The sequence below is a fragment of the Symphalangus syndactylus genome, chromosome 10, assembly GCF_028878055.3.
Source record: "Symphalangus syndactylus isolate Jambi chromosome 10, NHGRI_mSymSyn1-v2.1_pri, whole genome shotgun sequence".
Classification (NCBI taxonomy): Eukaryota; Metazoa; Chordata; class Mammalia; order Primates; family Hylobatidae; genus Symphalangus; species Symphalangus syndactylus.
The window spans coordinates 115,382,969-115,401,396 of NC_072432.2; the positions used below are offsets into that span (position 1 = coordinate 115,382,969).

The window sequence follows — 18,428 nt, forward strand, 5'->3', positions numbered from 1 at the left end:
AGTTGAGCCGGGAAAATGTCCTCAGCTCTGGACTGGGGGTTCACTTTTGAGGATCCGGTGCTTGCCACGGCCTGGGTTCCAAAGACAGGCTTCTCTACACAGTTAAAGGGCTCGGCTGTACAGGAGGACTCCGGACACAATTTGGGGAGTGGCTAAGTGCTCTCTTGTGACCCGAATGGAAGCGTGGGGGTAGGAGCAGCTTTGACCTGACCCTTCTTCCTGGAGCAAGCCTGGTTTGGCTTTATGTCTTTAGTGGCCCTCACCTAGGATCCCGAGGCCATTGGGACGGCTGTGCTCCTGCCAAGGAGTGGCCTGGGAGTTAGCCCTGGCCTCTGTCCCTGCTCTGCTCTTAACCGGCCCTGTGACCTTGGGAGGGTCAGGTCAGTACCATGGTCAGACTAGATCTCCTTATCCACAGCATATACAATTCCGTAATCCTTACCTCTTTTTTTTTTTTTTTTTTTTTTTTGAGACGGAGTCTCGCTCTGTTGCCCAGGCTAGAGTGCAGTGGCGTGATCTCGGCTCACTGCAACCTCCGCCTCCCGGGTTCAAGCGACTCTCCCACCTTAGCCTCCCGAGTAGCTGGGACTACAGGCGCCTGCCACCATGCCCGGCTAATTTTTTGTATTTTTAGTAGAGACGGGGTTTCACCGTGTTAGCCAGGATGGTCTCGATCTCCTGACCTTGCGATCCGCCCGCCTCAGCCTCCCAGAGTGCTGGGATTACAGGCGTGAGCCACCGTGCCCGGCCTATCCTTACCTCTTAAAACACAAGTCCTAAATATCGACAAGAACTTGTCCATATACATCCTTGGATGCATATCCCCCGGGACGCAGCTCCTGAAAAGGGAAGTCCTGACCCCAGAGCCCCATGGAGCTACCCCAAGGATATGCATCCTTGGTAAAGCAAGAGAAGGGATATCCAGAATCATAACTTAGCAGCTGGAATTAAAAGCCACATGTTCTTTTTCCTGGTAGAGGCTCAGAGAGGTGAGTTTCCCATCACCTGTGTGGTAGCCGGGAGATAGGCTAGTGGTCCTCTTGCTGGGGTTGGTTTGCAGGTAAGACTAGAGGGCACCAGACAGTGGAAGGGGGTCCTCTGGATAATGTCTCTTCCCAAAGGGCCAGGCCAAAAGCAAGTTCTTGCTTAATTTATCATTTGTTACTCATCTGGCCTCTGGGGCCTTGGGGGAGGGCAGTGCTGAGCGGGAGATAACGATCCAGGTGTTGACTGACAGCTGGCCAGCCAGTGCAGAGGCTAGAGGAACTCACTGACCTGAGGACTTGGGGGCTGGGGCAGCTGCATCACTGGCCTTGTAATTTAGGCCAGAGTAAGAATTTTGGGCTCTGAGACTCTTAGCCTGTGGATGTACATTGCCTGGTCTGTGCTGGGCTCTGCAGTGGCCACCATGGCGGGTGCACGCAGAAGGCCTGGCCCCCACCCTTCCAATGCAGACTCTTGGGGAGAAACAGCATCCATGGATGAAGAACGAGATAGCAACACAAGAGAAGCCTCCGTGCTGTGCACAATTCAGTTCAGAGAGCGGGCATCCTTGAAAGGCTGGAATAATTCTAGCCTTTTGAGATAGGTGGGTCTCTGTTCAAATCCTGGTCCCGTCACTCTCCAGCAGTGAGAAATTCTTAACTTCTGTTCTCGCCGGCTTGCAGGATGTCGTGATTTTGCCTGGAACATAGTAGAGGGCTTGTTGTCATCATTCTCATCGTCACAATTTTTGTGGGGTGGAGTGGGTTATTTAGGGGTCCCAGAGGCTGATAGTTGGGTTGGGTTGTAGGAATGGTGTGAGCCCAGGCATAGGGTTGATTCATCTCTTCCTTGGCAACATGGATGCAATTTCCCTGCCCTTCTGGGAAGGCCACTTTTCTGTGGCCTGCCAGGGATTGTCCCACAGATCAATTGGGCAATCTTAGGGAAAACAAACTTTTTTCTACCTTTAGTTCTGGGAGCTACTCTGATTTCTTCAGAGAAGAAATGCTCCTTCTCTGGGCTGATGGTAGCCAGGAAGGAGTAACAATGCCTGTGTGTGCCTGGGTGGTGCGTGTGTGCTTGTGTGTGTGTGCATGTGTGTGCACATGTGTGTGTGCGTGTGTGTAGGGTATATATCACTCACAGGACTGGTTCTGTTTTTAAACCCTGCTTACCTTCTTCCTCCTTCCTTACCTGCTCACACCCTGCACTATTCCAAGAGGAAACTCAATCCCTGTCCAATATTTGCAGAATTGTGGGGTTTACACAGTAGTGTTGTGAATAGATTGTGCGTGCCTGGGAACCAGGACCTCCCTCTCCCCACTATGTCAGGATAATAGCCTGCCTGCACCTGACCTGGCCAAGGTAATGCTCCGCCATGTTGTTGAGCCCCAGAACCATGGAATGTTGACCAGGGGACTTTGGTGATCTTGGAGTCCAGCCCCTTTATTTTACAGTGAAAGAAACTGGATCCAGGGAGGTGAATTGGTGTTCCCGAGTCACATGGTTGCCAGTGGCCAAGAGACTTGATGGAGAAGACCAAAGAAGGGTTCTATTTTTGATCCTAAATGTGATTATGAAATTGGTGACACCTCCAGTCTTTGCTTGGAAACTAGAAGAGGAAGGGGCCATTTGTCCCTGTGCTTATTGAGGGAGGGGGTGTTAGTTTCTTCTGGAGGAGTCTCTTTCTCTTTCTAGATTCCCTGGAGACATGGGAGGCTGGGGAGTGAGCAGGGAAGGAGCCTGCTGCTCAGCTCAGCTGGAACTCACCGGGTGTCTGCAGTGGGGCTTCTCTGACCTCCAGGCTGGCGGGCTGAGCTGGTGGAATGCAAGGAGATAAGGAGTCCAGAGTCCGCCCATCGACTGTCGCCAGCCAGGGCCTCATGCCCACCTAGGGGACAGGAGGGCAGGCCCTAGAACACAGGGTCACGAAGCCCCACTATCTTGTTCCCCTCCTGCACTACCATGGGCATTAAACCTCTCAGGGGGCCCCTAGTTGGGCCTGGCAGAGGCAGAGACGCAGAGGCTGGGCCCTCTGACCTGCACAAGGAAAAGAGGCCGGGGAAGCCACAGAATTGGCCTGCCCAAGGGAGCCCAGAGTGCCCGGCCATGGGAAACCGAATTCTCCGCCTTGGCAACTGGAGATCGGACTGTTGTTAGAACTCCTAACCTCCCTTCAAGGGCAGGCCCCAGAGAATCTTGGGGCTTGGTGGAATGAGAAGGTGACTGCCCTACATTTATTACCACCGAGTTCCTAATGGCCCTCTTTGGCAGCGCACTCAGTATTAGTAGTTAATAAAAAAAATCAGATAAAAGTTGGAAATCTAAAAAAAAAATACATGTCTTAAATAATTTTTATTTATTTATTTATTTTCGAAATGGAGTCTCACTCTGTCTCCCAGGCTGGAGTGCAGTGGCGCGATCTCGGCTCACTGCAACCTCTGCCTCCTGGGTTCAAGCAGTTCTCTGCCTCAGCCTCCCGAGTAGCTGGGATCACAGGCGCCTGCCATCACGCCTGGCTAATTTTTGTATTTTTAGTAGAGACGGGGTTTCACCATGTTGGCCAGGCTGGTCTGGAACTCCTGACCTCGTGATCCACCCGCCTCGGCCTCCCAAAGTGCTGGGATTACAGGCGTGAGCCACTTGCACCCGGCCCCTTTATTTTATCTTTAAAACATGTATATATTTTTATTCACCAAAACTTTGATTTAGGGCCAAGCCCTTTCCTTTGAGTCTTTAGATCCCTTATTTAGACTACTTAGAAATTGTTTATATATAAAAATCATACTTAAATGTATTACCTGTAATTTCTCATTTCCTTCATTTTATTAATTTTTTTTCCAACTAGGCTCTGTATTCACATAGTTGAAAAATCAAAACGGTAAAAAGCAGCAAAACCTTGTCTTCCCCAGCTTTTCAATAAATGCTCCAAGGTAGCATTTTAAACATCATTCAGCACCTTGCTTTTTTCACCTAGCAACTATATTAAGATCTTTTCCATATCAGCACATAGAATGCTTTTAGTATTCTCTGTCATAGCTGTGTAGTATTCCATAGTATGGAAGTATCATCTTTTTTAACCAACACACATATCACCCTGTCCGCACTTATGTTTGCAGAATATATCTGTGAAGTGGGATCGCTGGGTAAAAGGTTAAATCTGTTAATTAGCTTTCACTAAATAAAAAAATGAAGCGAAGACAAGAGATATTTGCAAAACAGCCATGTTCGGAATCCAGTTACTGCTTTTATGTACATACCTAGTTTAATTTCAACTTTTTATTTTCCATTTGCAACAAGTCTTTCTAGATGAGTAATTCTCAAACTTTTTGATGCTAGGACCCCTTACATTGTCTTTTGTATATGTGGCTATCTGTATTGATAGTATATTAAAAATTAAAACTAAGTAAAATTTTTTTTTGAGACATGGTCTCACTATGTTACCCAAGCTAGTCTTAAACCCTGGCTTCAAGTGATCCTTCTGCCTCAGCCTCAAAACTGAGAAATTTTAAAATAGTTATTTATTCATTTAAAAAGCAAAAATAAGGCGATTACACGTTAACATTAAAAAAAAAATGTTTTGAATGGGCGCAGTGACTCACACCTGTAATCACAGCACGTTGGGAGGCCCAGGCAGGCGGATCACAAGGTCAAGAGATCCCGACCATCCTGGCCAACATGGTGAAACCCCGTCTCTACTAAAATACAAAAAATTAGCTGGGTGTGGTGGCGCACACCTGTAGTCCCAGCTACTCTAGAGGCTGAGGCAGGAGAATCGCTTGAACCTGGGAGGCAGAGGTTGCAGTGAGCCAAGATCACGCCACTGCACTCTAGCCTGGTGACAGAGCGAGACTCCGTCTCAAAAAAAAAAAAAAAAGTTTCATGAAAAATATATTTTCCAAAATAAAGTAGTCAAAAGAATGGCCTTGTTAGCATATTTTTAGAAATTTCAGGATTTTAAAATAATTCTTTATTGGATGATAATGAGATCACAGATTATAATAGGTGTAACTTAAATTTGCTGTTAAGAAGTCAGTTAAAAGTTGAGAACAAATTGAGCTAATCTCTGAGACCACCTATATATATATATATTTTTTTTTTTTTTTTTTTTTTTTTTTTTTTTGAGACAGAGTCTCGCTCTGTCGCCCGGGCTGGAGTGCAGTGGCACAATCTCGGCTCACTGCAAGCTCCGCCTCCCGGGTTCACGCCATTCTCCTGCCTCAGCCTCCGAGTAGCTGGGACTACAGGCGCCCGCCACCGCGCCCGGCTAATTTTTTGTATTTTTTAGTAGAGACGGGGTTTCACCGTGGTCTCGATCTCCTGACCTCGTGATCTGTCCGCCTCGGCCTCCCAAAGTGCTGGGATTACAAGCGTGAGCCACCGCGCCCGGCCGAGACCACCTATATATTATACCCTAAACTTCTACCTTAGAAATTTCTCAAAAACTCAAGATGACACAGGTACATGTCACATTTCATGTAGCTTCTGAAAAGTAAGAGTGAAAAGCTTTTAATTTTTGTATATTAGAATAAAAATAGTGTTTTACTTCAGGGATCCCAGGTGTCATATGACAGTAATTTCAGAATTAGTGTTCGAGATCACTTAGCTTAAATTTCTCAGAAATCAGACATTTTTCTTTGCATTTATTCTTCAGGGTTTTCTGTTTTTGTTTTTGTTTTCTCGTTTGTTTGTTTTTTTTCCGAGGCAGAGTCTCTCTCTGTCACCCAGGCTGTAGTGCAGTGGCGCAATCTCACTGCAACCTATACCTCCCAGGTTCAAGTGATTCTTCTGCCTCAGCCTCTCAAGTAGCTGGGATACAGGCACGCACCACTGCGCCCAGCTAATTTTTTGTATTTTTAGTGGAGATGGGGTTTCACCATGGTGGCCAGGCTGGTCTCGAACTCCTGAGCTCAAGTGATCCACCGGTCTTGGCCTCCCGAAGTGCTGGGATTAAAGGCGTGAGCCACCGTGCCCAGCCCTCAGTTGTTATTTAAATAAATCATAACCATTTAAATAAATAGAACCTGCATAAAGAGGTTTGGGAATAGGCACAGCTGTTGGCATGGGAACCCTCAATGGTGACAGCAGGTGGTGGGGTAGGGGGGGAGGTTGGCCACCTGGCGAGGGGCCTATTGGCTGCAGGGAGGGACTGGAGACCTGGGGGCCTTGAGCAGTCCAGTGGCGGTCAGCTAAGAGAGCTGCTGAGTACCATCTCCATTCCCGAGATGCCTGTGAAATGTGTGAGGAGCTGTGCATGTGTGGAAAGTCAGATGCGGGATGGCTTTCCTGAAGCTGCAGCAGGTGGAACAGAGGAGAGGTACTTGGTGAGGCCAGCGGAGGGAGTGGCAGGAGGTGACAGAGCAGGCTTCCTGGGGAGGGACTGAGCCACCGTCTTGAAAGCTAGGAAGGGGGAGAGAGAGCAGGGTCCTGGTCAGGAGAGCCGTGTGAGAGCCGTGTGAATGCCGGTGGGATGGTGCACATGGCCCGGAGGGAGTGGCCGATTAGAGGGAGCAGCAAGTGAGGTGGCTGGAAATGTATGTTGGTTCTAGGAGTCTTGAATGGCTTGGGGGTCTAAGGTATGAGTGTTCTTTTGGAACTCAGAGCTGTTTCCATATCAGAGACTTGCCAGCAGCCCTCTGTCCTGGGGTGCAGCCTGCCAGGCTGCTCTTTTTTTTTTTTTTTTTGAGACAGGGTCTCACTCTGTTGCCCAGGCTAGAGTGCAGTGGGTATGATCTCAGCTCACTGAAACCTCCCCTCCTGAGCTCAAGCAATTTTCCCATCTCAGCCTCCCAGGTAGCTGGGACTCCATCCAGGTGCACACCATCACGCCTGGCTAATTTTTGTGTTTTTAGTAGAGATGGGATTCCACCGTGTTCGTCAGGCTGGTCTCGAACTCCTGACCTCAAGTGATCCACCCACCTTGGCCTCTCAGAGTGCTGGGATTACAGGCATGAGCCACCGCGCCGGGCCAGCCTGCTCTTATCTGGAGCAACTCCATGGCCCCACGTCCATGTCCTCTGTACCAGTCCACTTCCTCCAGCCTCCTGCCGCCTTCCTTAGCCCTCAGAAGCATCTAGCAGTCTCCTTTCCAGTCTGAACACAGCCCTTAAAAGTCTCTCCCAGAAACTGTAATAGATGTGATTAACTATACACAGAATTCCCCCAAACAATTGTTTGGTATTTTTGTCAACTTTATTTCCTTCTGATTATCAAAAGTAATGCATGCATATTGTAAAGTGCAAAAAAGTATTTGGGGGAAAATGGATAATCCTGCTGCAGTCTCTGTTTACATATTGGCATATTTCCTTCCAGTTGTTTTTTTTGTGGGGGAGGGGATACAATTGGCTATCTACACCCATCTTACCTTGACATCAAAATTTCTCCCTAAGCATTTATTCTGTCTTATGGCTGTATCTTTTTTTTTCTTTTTCTTTTTTTTTTTTTGAGATGGAGTCTCACTCTGTTGCCCAGGCTGGAGTGCAGTGGCACAATCTCGGCTCACTGCAACCTCCGCCTCCCAGGTTCAAGCAATTCTCCTGCCTCAGCGCCCCCTAATAATAGCTGGGATTACAGGCATGCACCACCATGCCCGGCTAATTTTTGTGTTTTCAGTAGAGGCGGGGTTTCGCCATGTTGGCCAGACTGGTCCCAAACTCGACCTCAGGTGATCTACCCGCCTTGGCTTCCCAAAGTGCTGGGATTACAGGCATGAGCCACTGCGCCCGGCCATGGCTGTATCTTAGTTTGCTTAACCATTTCCTTTTATTTTAAACTTTTATTTTGAACTAATTTTAGATGTACAGAAGAGTTGCAAAAATATAGCAGAATTCCTTTATATTCCTCACCCCAGAGTATAATTATGTAATCAGGAGCAGGAAATCAACATTGGCATAACACTGTTAACTAAACTGCAGGCCTTGTTTAAATGTCACAAATATTTTCACTAATGTCCATTTGCTGTTTCCAGGATCTGATCTGGGATCCCACACTAGTTATTTCTCCTTAGTCTGCTGCAATCTGTGGCAGTCTCTCTCTCTTTTCTTGCTAGAAAGTTGGAACGCAAAGTAATGTTGCATCCTTTAGAGGTATTCATCATGTCATGGTTTTTTGTTTTTTTGTTTTTTTTTTGAAACAGGGTCTCACTCTGTGCCCAGGCTGGAGGGCAGTGGTGTGATCTCGGCTCACTGCAGCCTCCACCTCCCAGTTTCAAGCGATTCTCCTGCCTCAGCCTCCCAAGTAGCTGGGATTACAGACATGTGCCACCATGCCCGGCTAATTTTTTTTTGTTTTTGTTTTTTTGTTTTTTTGTATTTTCAGTAGAGATGGGGGTTTCACCATGTTGTCCAGGCTGGTCTTGAACTCCTGAGCTCAAGTAATCCACTCACCTCAGCCCCCCAAAGTGTTGGGATTATAGGCGTGAGCCACTGCACTTGGCCATGTCGGAGTATTTTTTTACTGGTGATATTTATCTAGATTACTTGGTTGGTGTCTGCTTGATTTCCACACTGAAAAACGGTGGGTTTTTTGTTGTTGTTGTTGTTGTTGTTGTTGTTGTTTTACAAAAACTGAATGGGGCCAGGCACGGTGGCTCACACCTATAATCCTAGCATTTTGGGAGGCCGAGGCAGGCAAAGGCCGACGTCGGGAGTTCAAGACCAGCCTAGCCAACATGGTGAAATCCCATCTCTACTAAAAATACAAAAATTAGCCAGGCATGGTGACATGCACCTGTAATTGCAGCTACTCAGGAGGCTGAGACAGGAAAATCGCTTGAACCTGGGAGGCGGAGGCTGCAGTGAGCTGAGATGGAGCCACTGCACTCCAGCCTGGGCGACAGAGTGAGACAATGTCTCAAAAAAAAAAAAAAAAAAAAAACTGAATGGATAAACTGAAAAAGTTATCTTTCTTTCCCTTTGTAGTTTCAGGAGATACTTTGAGACTATGCAAATCCTATTTCTCCTTGTACTTTCATCCCCTAATTTTAGCATCCATCTGTAGACCCTGCTTGCAACAATGATGACTGTGATGTTTGCCTAATGATTCTCTATTTCCCTCTTGTACATTTATTTATTGGAATTCTTTGTAAGCAAGAGCTGGCCTTGCTTCCCCATTTATTTATGCATTTGGTTATTCATAATCAGATTTTGTTCTATGGGTTAAAGTTGAATAATATTTTTTGAGGCTCAAATTGTTCTAGCTTTGACCATTTTGGGAGCTCCTTCCGGTTGTCTCCTGTGTTCTTCTGGTAAGCCACTGTCTTTTTTTTTTTTTTTTTTTTTTCAGTGTTTCCTTAATTTCCTTTACTACAAAATATTCCAGGCTCATCTTGTAACTTCGCTGCCCCAGCCCTAGAGTCAGGCACTTCTCCACAGAGTGCTGGTTTCCTTTATTGGAGAATGCTGTTTAGAAACCAAGGTCTGGTTGCTAGGTATGTTCATTGCTACAGGAGTTATCATTGCTTCTAGGTCCTCTCAGCAGACAAAGCTAGGAAACAGATAATTCAGCACCTATCTGTATATATGTATGCTAAAAAATGTGAGTTTGTACTGATACCTCTTATTCTGATCTAACCTCACAAAGTTCGTTTTATTTTAGTCTTCCCCTTTTTATTATGACTTCTTTCTCCAACAGTGAAAAACCCTCTTAGTCATTTTCTTAGTTAGGGTGAAGGTTATTTTCCACTGGTTTTGCTCCTGTTATCGTGGCCCTGATTAACACCATTTCCACATGTGGACTATAGATTATTTGACTCAACTCACCTTTCAGATGATAACATCTGGAGGCAGAGGTGAGTGTTTCTGATTTTAAATACTCTGTGATTCTGCACCCAGAGCTGCACTAGGATGTACTGAATGCTTGATGAGCATCTTACCTGCTGAATACCCCATGTGGATCTGTACCTACTCGGCTACACTCTCCCTCTCTACAGTTCATCACTCTCCTGCCAATTGTATTTGTCTTGAACAATACTCCTATCCAGTTCCTAGCTTTAGAATTCTTTGTGAGATGAGAACTGTAGCCTAATGTTAGAAGCTCTAAAGCCTGCCCGGTCCAAGACCAGAAACCACTACCACTCATTTCCATACCACCTGCTCTTGGTAGGCATGTGTCAGTAGAACGGATTAATTGGAAGTAAACTGGAATAGGACTGAGTGCAGAGACCCATACTGCCTGGCCCTGCCACCTGTGACCAGAACTTGTCACTTGACTGCTCTGGGGAGTGGAGGTCTATCAGAGCAGGCAGGTGTATTAGTATGACACACTTAGTGGCTTAAAACAACACCCATTTATCATTTCACAATCCTGTACGCCAGAAGGCTGAGCACTGCATGACTGGCTTCATTGCTGGGGGTCCTAGAAGACTAAACTTAGGGTGTCAGCTGGGTTTTCAGGGCCTCTGCCAGGCTCAGATGGTTGTGGAAAATTCAGCTCCTTGTGGCTATAGGACTGAGGTCCCCTGCCCCCTCGCCCCTATTTTCCATTGCTGGCTGCCAGCCAGGGGCCACTCTCAGTTCCTAGAGGCCCCCGTATTTCCTTTCCACGTGGTCTCCTCCATCCCCCGTGATACAGTCTCCCTCCCACATTGAGTCCTGCTCATGCTTCAGCTCTTTTTGCCAAGAGGAGCCATCCTTGTAAGGGCTCACCAGCTTCGTTCTGGCCCACTCAGGGTAATTTCCCTGTCTCAGGTCAACTGATGTGGTCGGCAAATACCTGCAGGCTCACTTTTGCCACATAATGTGCCATAATCCCAGGAGTGACGTCTCATATTCATGGGTCCCGCCCACACACAGCAGTGAGGGCCACTGGAGTCATCTTAGCGTTCTGCCAGCTGCAGCTCAACATGATCAGGTCTTAATTCTGGCACCAAAGTATTTACCCGTGGATCTGTGTCCCATGGTTCCCCTGATAAGTTACCAGAAACTTGGTGGCTTAAAAATGACAGAAATATATTCTTATAGGTCTGGAGGCCAGCAGTGTGAAATGCAGGTGTCACCAGGACCATACTCCTTCTGACAGCTCTAGGGGAGAATGCTTCCTTCTTTTCCCAGCTTTTGGTGGCTCCTGGCATTCCTTGGCTTGTGGCTGCAGCACTCCCATCTCTGCCTCTATTTTCACGCGGCCTTCCCCTGTTGGTGTGTGTCTGCATGTCCAAATCTCCCTGTCCTTTCTCTTATAAAGACATAGGTCATTGGATTTAGGGCCCATCCTAAATCCAGGACAATTTCATCATGACATCCTTAACTGACTTTATCTGCAAAATCTCTATTTCCAAATAAAGTCACTTTCTGAGATTTCAGGTGGACAGTTATTTGCGGGGATGGTATTCACCCCACTAGATTCAGGGTTGTGGGAAGTGTTGCTTACTAAACTCTGGTTCACGGAGCTGCCAAAGAAAAGAGGTTTATTTTTAGACCTAGGAGAGAAGGCAGGCTTGGCTGCTGTGGAGGCTGGGGCCCATCCTCAGACCGTCTGCTCCCCTCATGGGTGACACAGATCTGAAAACCAGGTGGGTCGAAGGCTGGCCTAGAGGCCCTGTGTCCTTAAGATCCAGACACTTTGCAGTACAGTCAGCTCGCAGTCTCTGTCTCTGTGGATTCAATCAACCATGGATGGAAAATATTTGAGAAAAGAAACAAAACTGGCTGGGCGTAGTGGCTTACGCCTGTAATCCCAGCACTTTGGGAGGCCGAGGCGGGTGGATCACGAGGTCAAGAGATCGAGACCATCCCGGCCAACATGGTGAAGCCCCATCTGTGCTAAAAATACAAAAATTAGCTGGGGGTGGTGAGGTGCACCTGTAATCCCAGCTACTCAGGAGGCTGAGGCAGGAGAATCGCTTGAACCCGGGAGGCAGAGGTTGCAGTGAGCCAAGGTTGTGCCACTGCACTGCAGCCTGGCGACAGAGCGAGACTCCATCTCAAAAAAAAAGAAAAGAAAAGAAAAAAAAAGAAAAGAAAAGAGAAGAAACAACACTAACAATATAATGGTTAAAAAGAATACAAATAAAAAAACACAGTGTGAAAATTATTACATGCCATTTACATTATATTCGATACTATAAGTAACCTAGAGATGGATTAAAGTCTATAGGGAGGAAGTGCGTAGGTTATATGCAAATACTATGCTATTTTATATCAGGGACTTGAGCAATTGTAGATTTTGGTATCCTGGAGGCGGAGAGAGTGTCTTGGAACCAATCCCCTGCTGACGGCAAGGGATGACTGTACCAGCAACTTGCCTCTGTACAGAGAGCTCTGGTTGAGTGTGACACTGTCCTGTAGGATGGGCAGGGGACAGATTGTGGTACCCCTGTGGCAAAGAGGGAAAACTGAGGTCAGAGAGCTTAAGTAATTGCAGAGTGTCATACTTAGAAGGGACAGCAGTGTTTGGTCCAGCAGTCTTGAAGTGTCAGGCCAGTTCCTGGGGCTAGAGAGGGGCTGATCCATCAGCCCCTCTCTAGCCCGAGGTGGCCTGGGCCTCACCCAGAAAGTTCTGATTCAGGACCGAGATGAGGCCTCAGTGGTGCCACTGGGTTAGGGACCCACGCACAGATGCAGTCCAAGACTGGAATCTGTTTAATACCTCCGAGTGAAGATCCTTAAAAAGGGAGCAAAAAGCACCATCCCTCCCTGCAGCACCCTACCCCCCACCCAACTTATCAGTAAGCCTTTCCATTCCTGTTTTTTTTTTAACCCCCTGGGATGGGGTCTCACTGTGTCACCCAGGCTGGAGTGCAGTGGCTCCATAATGGCTCACTACTGACTTGACCTCCCGGGTTCAAGTGATCCTTCCACTTCAGCCTTCCAAGTAGCTGGGACTATAGGCATGTACCACCATGCCCAGTTAATTATTGTATTTTTAGTAGAGACAGGGTTTTGCCATGTTGCCCACGCTTGTCTCAAACTCCTGGGCTCACACAATCCACCCCCTTGGCCTCCCAAAGTGCTGGAATTACGGGAGTGAGCCACCATGCCTGGCCTCTAAATTTTTTTTTTTTTTTTTTTTTTTTTTTTTTTTTTTTTTTTTGAGACGGAGTCTCGCTCTGTCGCCCAGGCTGGAGTGCAGTGGCGCAGTCTCGGCTCACTGCAAGCTCCGCCTCCCAGGTTCACGCCATTCTCCTGCCTCAGCCTCTCCGAGTAGCTGGGACTACAGGCGCCCGCCACCACGCCCGGCTAATTTTTTGTATTTTTAGTAGAGACGGGGTTTCACCGTGGTCTCGATCTCCTGACCTCGTGATCCGCCCGCCTCGGCCTCCCAAAGTGCTGGGATTACAAGCGTGAGCCACCGCGCCCGGCCAATTTTTTTTTTTTTTATACAGAGTCTTGCTCTGTTGCCCAGGCTAGAGTGCAGTGGCGCAGTCTTGGCTCACCACAACTTCCGTCTCCTGGGTTCAAGCGATTTTCCTGCCTCAGCCTCCCAAGTAGCTGGGACTACAGGCGAGTGCCACCATGCCCAGCTAATTTTTGTGTTTTTAGTAGAGACGGGGTTTCGCCATGCTGGCCAGGTTGAGTTCGAACTCCTAACCTTGTGATCCACCCGCCTCGGCCTCCCAACGTGCTGGGATTACAGGCATGAGCCACCGCACCTGGCCCTACACTTTTTTTTTTCTCCCCTAGACAGAGTCTCGCTCTGTCACCCAGATTGGAGTGCAGTGGGGCTAGGCTCACTGCAAGCTCCGCCTCCCAGGTTCACACCATTCTCCTGCCTCAGCCTCCCAAGTAGCTGGGATTATAGGCGCCCGCCACCAGGCCCGGCTAATGTTTTGTATTTTTAGTAGAGACGGGGTTTCACTGAGTTAGACAGGATGGTCTCGATCTCCTGACCTTGTGATCCGCCCGCCTCAGCCTCCCAAAGTGCTGGGATTACAGGTGTGAGCCACAGCGCCCGGCCCCTACATTTTTTTAAATGCAAGAAAACACGCCGTGCGCGGTGGCTTACGCTTGTAATCCCAGCACTTTGGGAGGCCGAGGCGGGCGGATCATGAGGTCAGGAGATCGAGACCACGGTGAAACCCCGTCTCTACTAAAAAAATTCAAAAAATTAGCCGGGCGTGGTGGCGGGCGCCTGTAGTCCCAGCTACTTGGAGAGGCTGAGGCAGGAGAATGGCATGAACCCGGGAGGCGGAGCTTGCAGTGAGCCGAGATTTCGCCACTGCACTCCAGCCTGGGCGACAGAGCGAGACTCCGTCTCAAAAAAAAAAAAAAAAAAAAAACGAAAACATGGCTGTATATGCCTATACTTTCAGGGCAGGAGAGGATTTTCCAAGCATGTTACTAAAAGCAGAAACTTTAAAAAGGAAAAGTATGATATATTTGACTTTACCTCTTTAAAAATTGTGTCAATAATACCAGTTAACAAAATTAAAAGGCAAACAACCAATTAGGAAGAATATTTGTAACACGTGACAAAAGGTTAATATCTTGCCATATAATAAACCAATTAAAAAAAACGAATATATCAGCAAAAATGGGCAAGGAAGGCTGGGCGCAGTGGCTCATGTCTGTAATCCCCCCACTTTGGGAAACCGAGGCAGGTGGATCACCTGAGATCAGGAGTTCGAGACCAGCCTGGCTGATATGGTGAAACCCCGACTCTATTAAAAATACAAAAATTAGCTGATCGTGGTGACACGGGCCTGTAATCCCAGCTACTTGGGAGGCTGAGGCAGGAGAATCGCATAAACCCGGGAGGGGGAGGTTGCAGTGAGCCACGATCATGCCACTGCACTCCAGCCTGGGCAACAGAGTGAGACTGTCTCAAAAAAAACGGGCAAAGAAGAGTAACAGGCAATTTGTAAAAGGGAGTAGAAATATAAAAGTAAACCTAAAACATTGATAAAGAAATGCAGATTAAAATAATTAGAAAAATAAGTAATTTTTAACCTATCAAATTATAAAGATGGAATAATTTAATACTCAGTGTTGGTGAGAATCCTATGAAATAGGCACTCATACACAGGTAGTGGGAGTATGGAACTAGTTAAATCTTGATCAGGCACAGTGGTATGTGCCTGTGGTCCCAGCTACTTGGACAGATGAGACTGGGGAGGATTGCTTGAGTTTTGGAGTTCGAGGCTAGCTCGGGCAATGCAGCAAGACCCATCTCTACAAAAAAAAGTTAAAAATTAGCCCATCAGGCTTGGTGGCATGTGCCTATAGTCCTAGCTACTTGTGAGGTGGAAGGATCCCTTGAGCCCAGGAGTTGAAGGCTGTAGGGAGCTATGATCCGGGCACTGCACTACAGCCTGTGCCACAGAAGTGAGACCCTGACTCTATTTAAAAAAAAAAAAAAAAAAAAAAAAAAAGAATAAAACTTACAACCTTGAGGATTTCGTTTTGTTCCTTTTTGAGACAGAGGCTTACTCTGCCACCCATGTTGGAGTGCAGTGTCGTGATCTCACCTCACCATAGCCTCTGCCTCCCAGGCTCAAGCAATCCTCCTGCCTCAGCCTCCTTAATAGTTGGAACCACAGAGGCATGCTACCGTGCCCGGCTAATTTTTTTTTTTTTGGTAGAGGCAGGGTTTCACTATGTTGGCCAGGCTAGTCTCAAACTCCTGGGCTCAAGCCATCCACCCGCATCGGCCTCCCAAAATGTTGGGATTACAGGCGTGAGTCACTGCAGCCGGTGGCGGGTGTTTTTCTTTTAGCCTGAGGATAGGGATCCTTGTCCATGCAGGTCTTCTGCTGGCTTTGGTGGAAAGCTGGGTGTGGTATGGTGTGAGCCAGAAAGGGCCACTGCCTCTGCTCAGGAGGGTAGCTTCAGCAAATCATATAGTAAGTTCCTAATAAATATTTGTTGACTGTAACCCCTGAGGGCAGGGACTGCCTCCCAGACAATTTTGTCCTTGCATCTCAGGATTCCTTTCATTCTTGGAAGATCCCTTCTGATCCTTTGTTCCCTCCTGGGGAACAAGGAACGAGGAGAGGAGGAGGCAGCCAGCTCACCAGAAGCGCCTCATCCACCCGCACAGGGATAACTGGGCTGCTGTCCTGGAGGGACAGACCTGGACCAGCTATATTGTTTCACTTATTTTACTGGAAGCCCTAAAAGTTGTATTTGTGTGGGAGCAAGTGGGGTGGGGTGTGGGGTGTGTATCTTGTTATTTGAAAGAGCCCTGTAAGATTGAACAGTCTGCACTCTCTGTCCTTTCCTGGAAGCAGAGGTCCCCGGCCAGGCCCCAGGGACTGGGCGCTTGTTTTCTTAGAGCACAACGTACTTGAGGCTTGGGGCCAGGTGGAGCCGTGCTGGCCTGCAGGGAGGCTGGCCCTGCTTTCCCTATCAGGAAACAGAGAGGACAAGGCTTTGAGCCCTGGAATTCCTCCCTGCCTCCGCCCTTCTCTGCTGCTCACTGAGAGCGCGTCCTGTGCCCTGTCATCCCATGCCCATGTGACTCCGATTGGCGTATCTGTATTCCAATTCCAATGCTGACCGTTTCTCCAGGGCTGGCTATTTTCCATCTGATGGGCTGCGTAATTCTCAGGATACCAGGTCCCTGGGCAGCAAGCCACGCTGTTCCCATCTCCCTTCCCAGAAAGATGCAAAAAGTACAAAGTCACCCACTCCCCCAGGCCCAGGCTGCTGACCAAGTGCCAGCTCTCAGAACAGAAATTCCACGTCTCAGTTCCTGTTCCCAGCTCCTTGGCCACCCCCTAACACCCAGCAGACGCTCTGTGGTGCCTCCCACGGCAGAAGCCTTGGCCGTGGGTAAACTGGTGTGGGCAGTGGCTCTGCTGGCCAGCTCCCGGCTGTGGCCATGGTGACTCTGGCATCACTCCCTCTTGGCAGCACTGGGCCCCCTCCCCCAGCGTTTCAGGATGTGTGTGATGGCAGAGAAACTCAAAATTTCCATGAGCCACTGAGAAATTCTAGAAACAGCCTGTACTTGTGGACTTTCCTTTTTCTTCCTCTGCCACAGGGAAGAGTGGAAATGTTATTTTTGGTGGGATTATCAGCTGGTTGACCTTCTCAGAGATGTGGAAATGGAGGCTGCCTGCCCAGGCCTCTCTCTCACTGCCTACCTTTGTGTCCCCCACCCCACCTCACTTTATGTTTAAAAAAAAAAAAAAACTCTGGCGGGCGCAGTGGCTGACACCTGTAATCCCAGCACTTTGAGAGGCCAAGGTCGACAGATCACTTGAGGTCAGGAGTTCGAGGCCAGGTGGCCAACATGGCTAAACCCTGTCTCTACAAAAAATACAAAAATTAGCCAGGCGTGGTGGTGGGCGCCTGTAATCCAGCTGCTCGCCAGGCTGAAGTGGAAGGATCGCTTGAACCTGGGAGGCGGAGGTTGCAGTGAGCCGAGATTGTACCACTGCACTCTAGCCTGGGCAACAGAGTGAGACTGTCTTAAAAATAAAAAATAAAAAAAATCTTGGCTGGGCACGGTAGCTCATGCCTGTAATCCCAGCACTTTGGGAGGCCAAGGCGGGTGGATCACCTGAGGTCGGGAGTTTGAGACCAGCCTCGCCAACAAGGTGAAACCCCGTCTCTACTAAAAATACAAAAATTAGCCCGGCATGGTAGCAGGCGCCTGTACTCCCAGCTATTCGGGAGGCTAAGACAGGAGAATTGCTTGAACCCGGGAGGCAGAGGTTGCAGTGAGCTGAGATCGCACCACTGCACTGTAGCCTGGGCAACAGAGTGAGACTCTTGTCTCAAAAAAAAAAGCAAAAAAAAACTCCACCTTATGTTTTACGTCTGCATTCCAGGCCGGCTTCTCTGGCTCTCCAGGGTCTTCAGTTCTGTTGAAACAACTGCGGGAGAGGGGGGTCCCTGCCCTCTCCCCAAGGTTGCTTGTAGTTCACCCAAGCATAAAGACCAAAGAACAGTAAAACTGAAATGTGTGGCGCCTCATGAATGGGCAGTGGGAAAGTAACATGCTTTCAGTGGGTGTTGTTTGGGGATGGACACCAGGTACTACCCGGCCCTCCAGTCTCTGCCCTCCTGGAGCTGACAGTCTAGTTAGAAGGAGATGGATAATGAAAAAAGACTAATAGGGCATTAGGGTTCTCAATGCCTGGGAGTGGGCTTTTTTGTCCACATTGAAGAGGTGACGCTTGAACTGAGACCTGTTAGGAAGATCTAGGGGAAGAGCATTCTAGGCAGAGGGAACAGCAGGTTCAAAGGCTCTGAGGTCAGAATGAGCTTGATGTGCTAAAGGGATGGGAAGAAGGGCCTGGGTGGCTGGAGCCCAGTGAGTGAGATGAGCCAGTTATATGGTCAGCAGGATGGGCAAAGGCCAGTTGACACAGTGGTTTATAGACCAGGAAGAGGAGCTTAGATTTTATTCCATGTGGCTGGGTGTGGTGGCTCACACCCATAATCCTAGCACTTTGGGAGGATGAGGTGGGGGGATTGTTTGAGGCCAGGAGTTCAGGAGCAGCCTGGGCAACATAGCAAGACCCCTGTCTTGAAAAAAGTTAAAAAAGAAATTAGAATGAA

General features: G+C 48.2%; 1 protein-coding gene across 3 annotated transcripts in view; it reads left to right on the top strand.

The window, feature by feature from the left end:
• Nucleotides 1-18,428, top strand: part of SLC39A14 (solute carrier family 39 member 14) — a 56,194-nt gene that overhangs the window by 992 nt on the left and 36,774 nt on the right. The window lies entirely within an intron of this gene.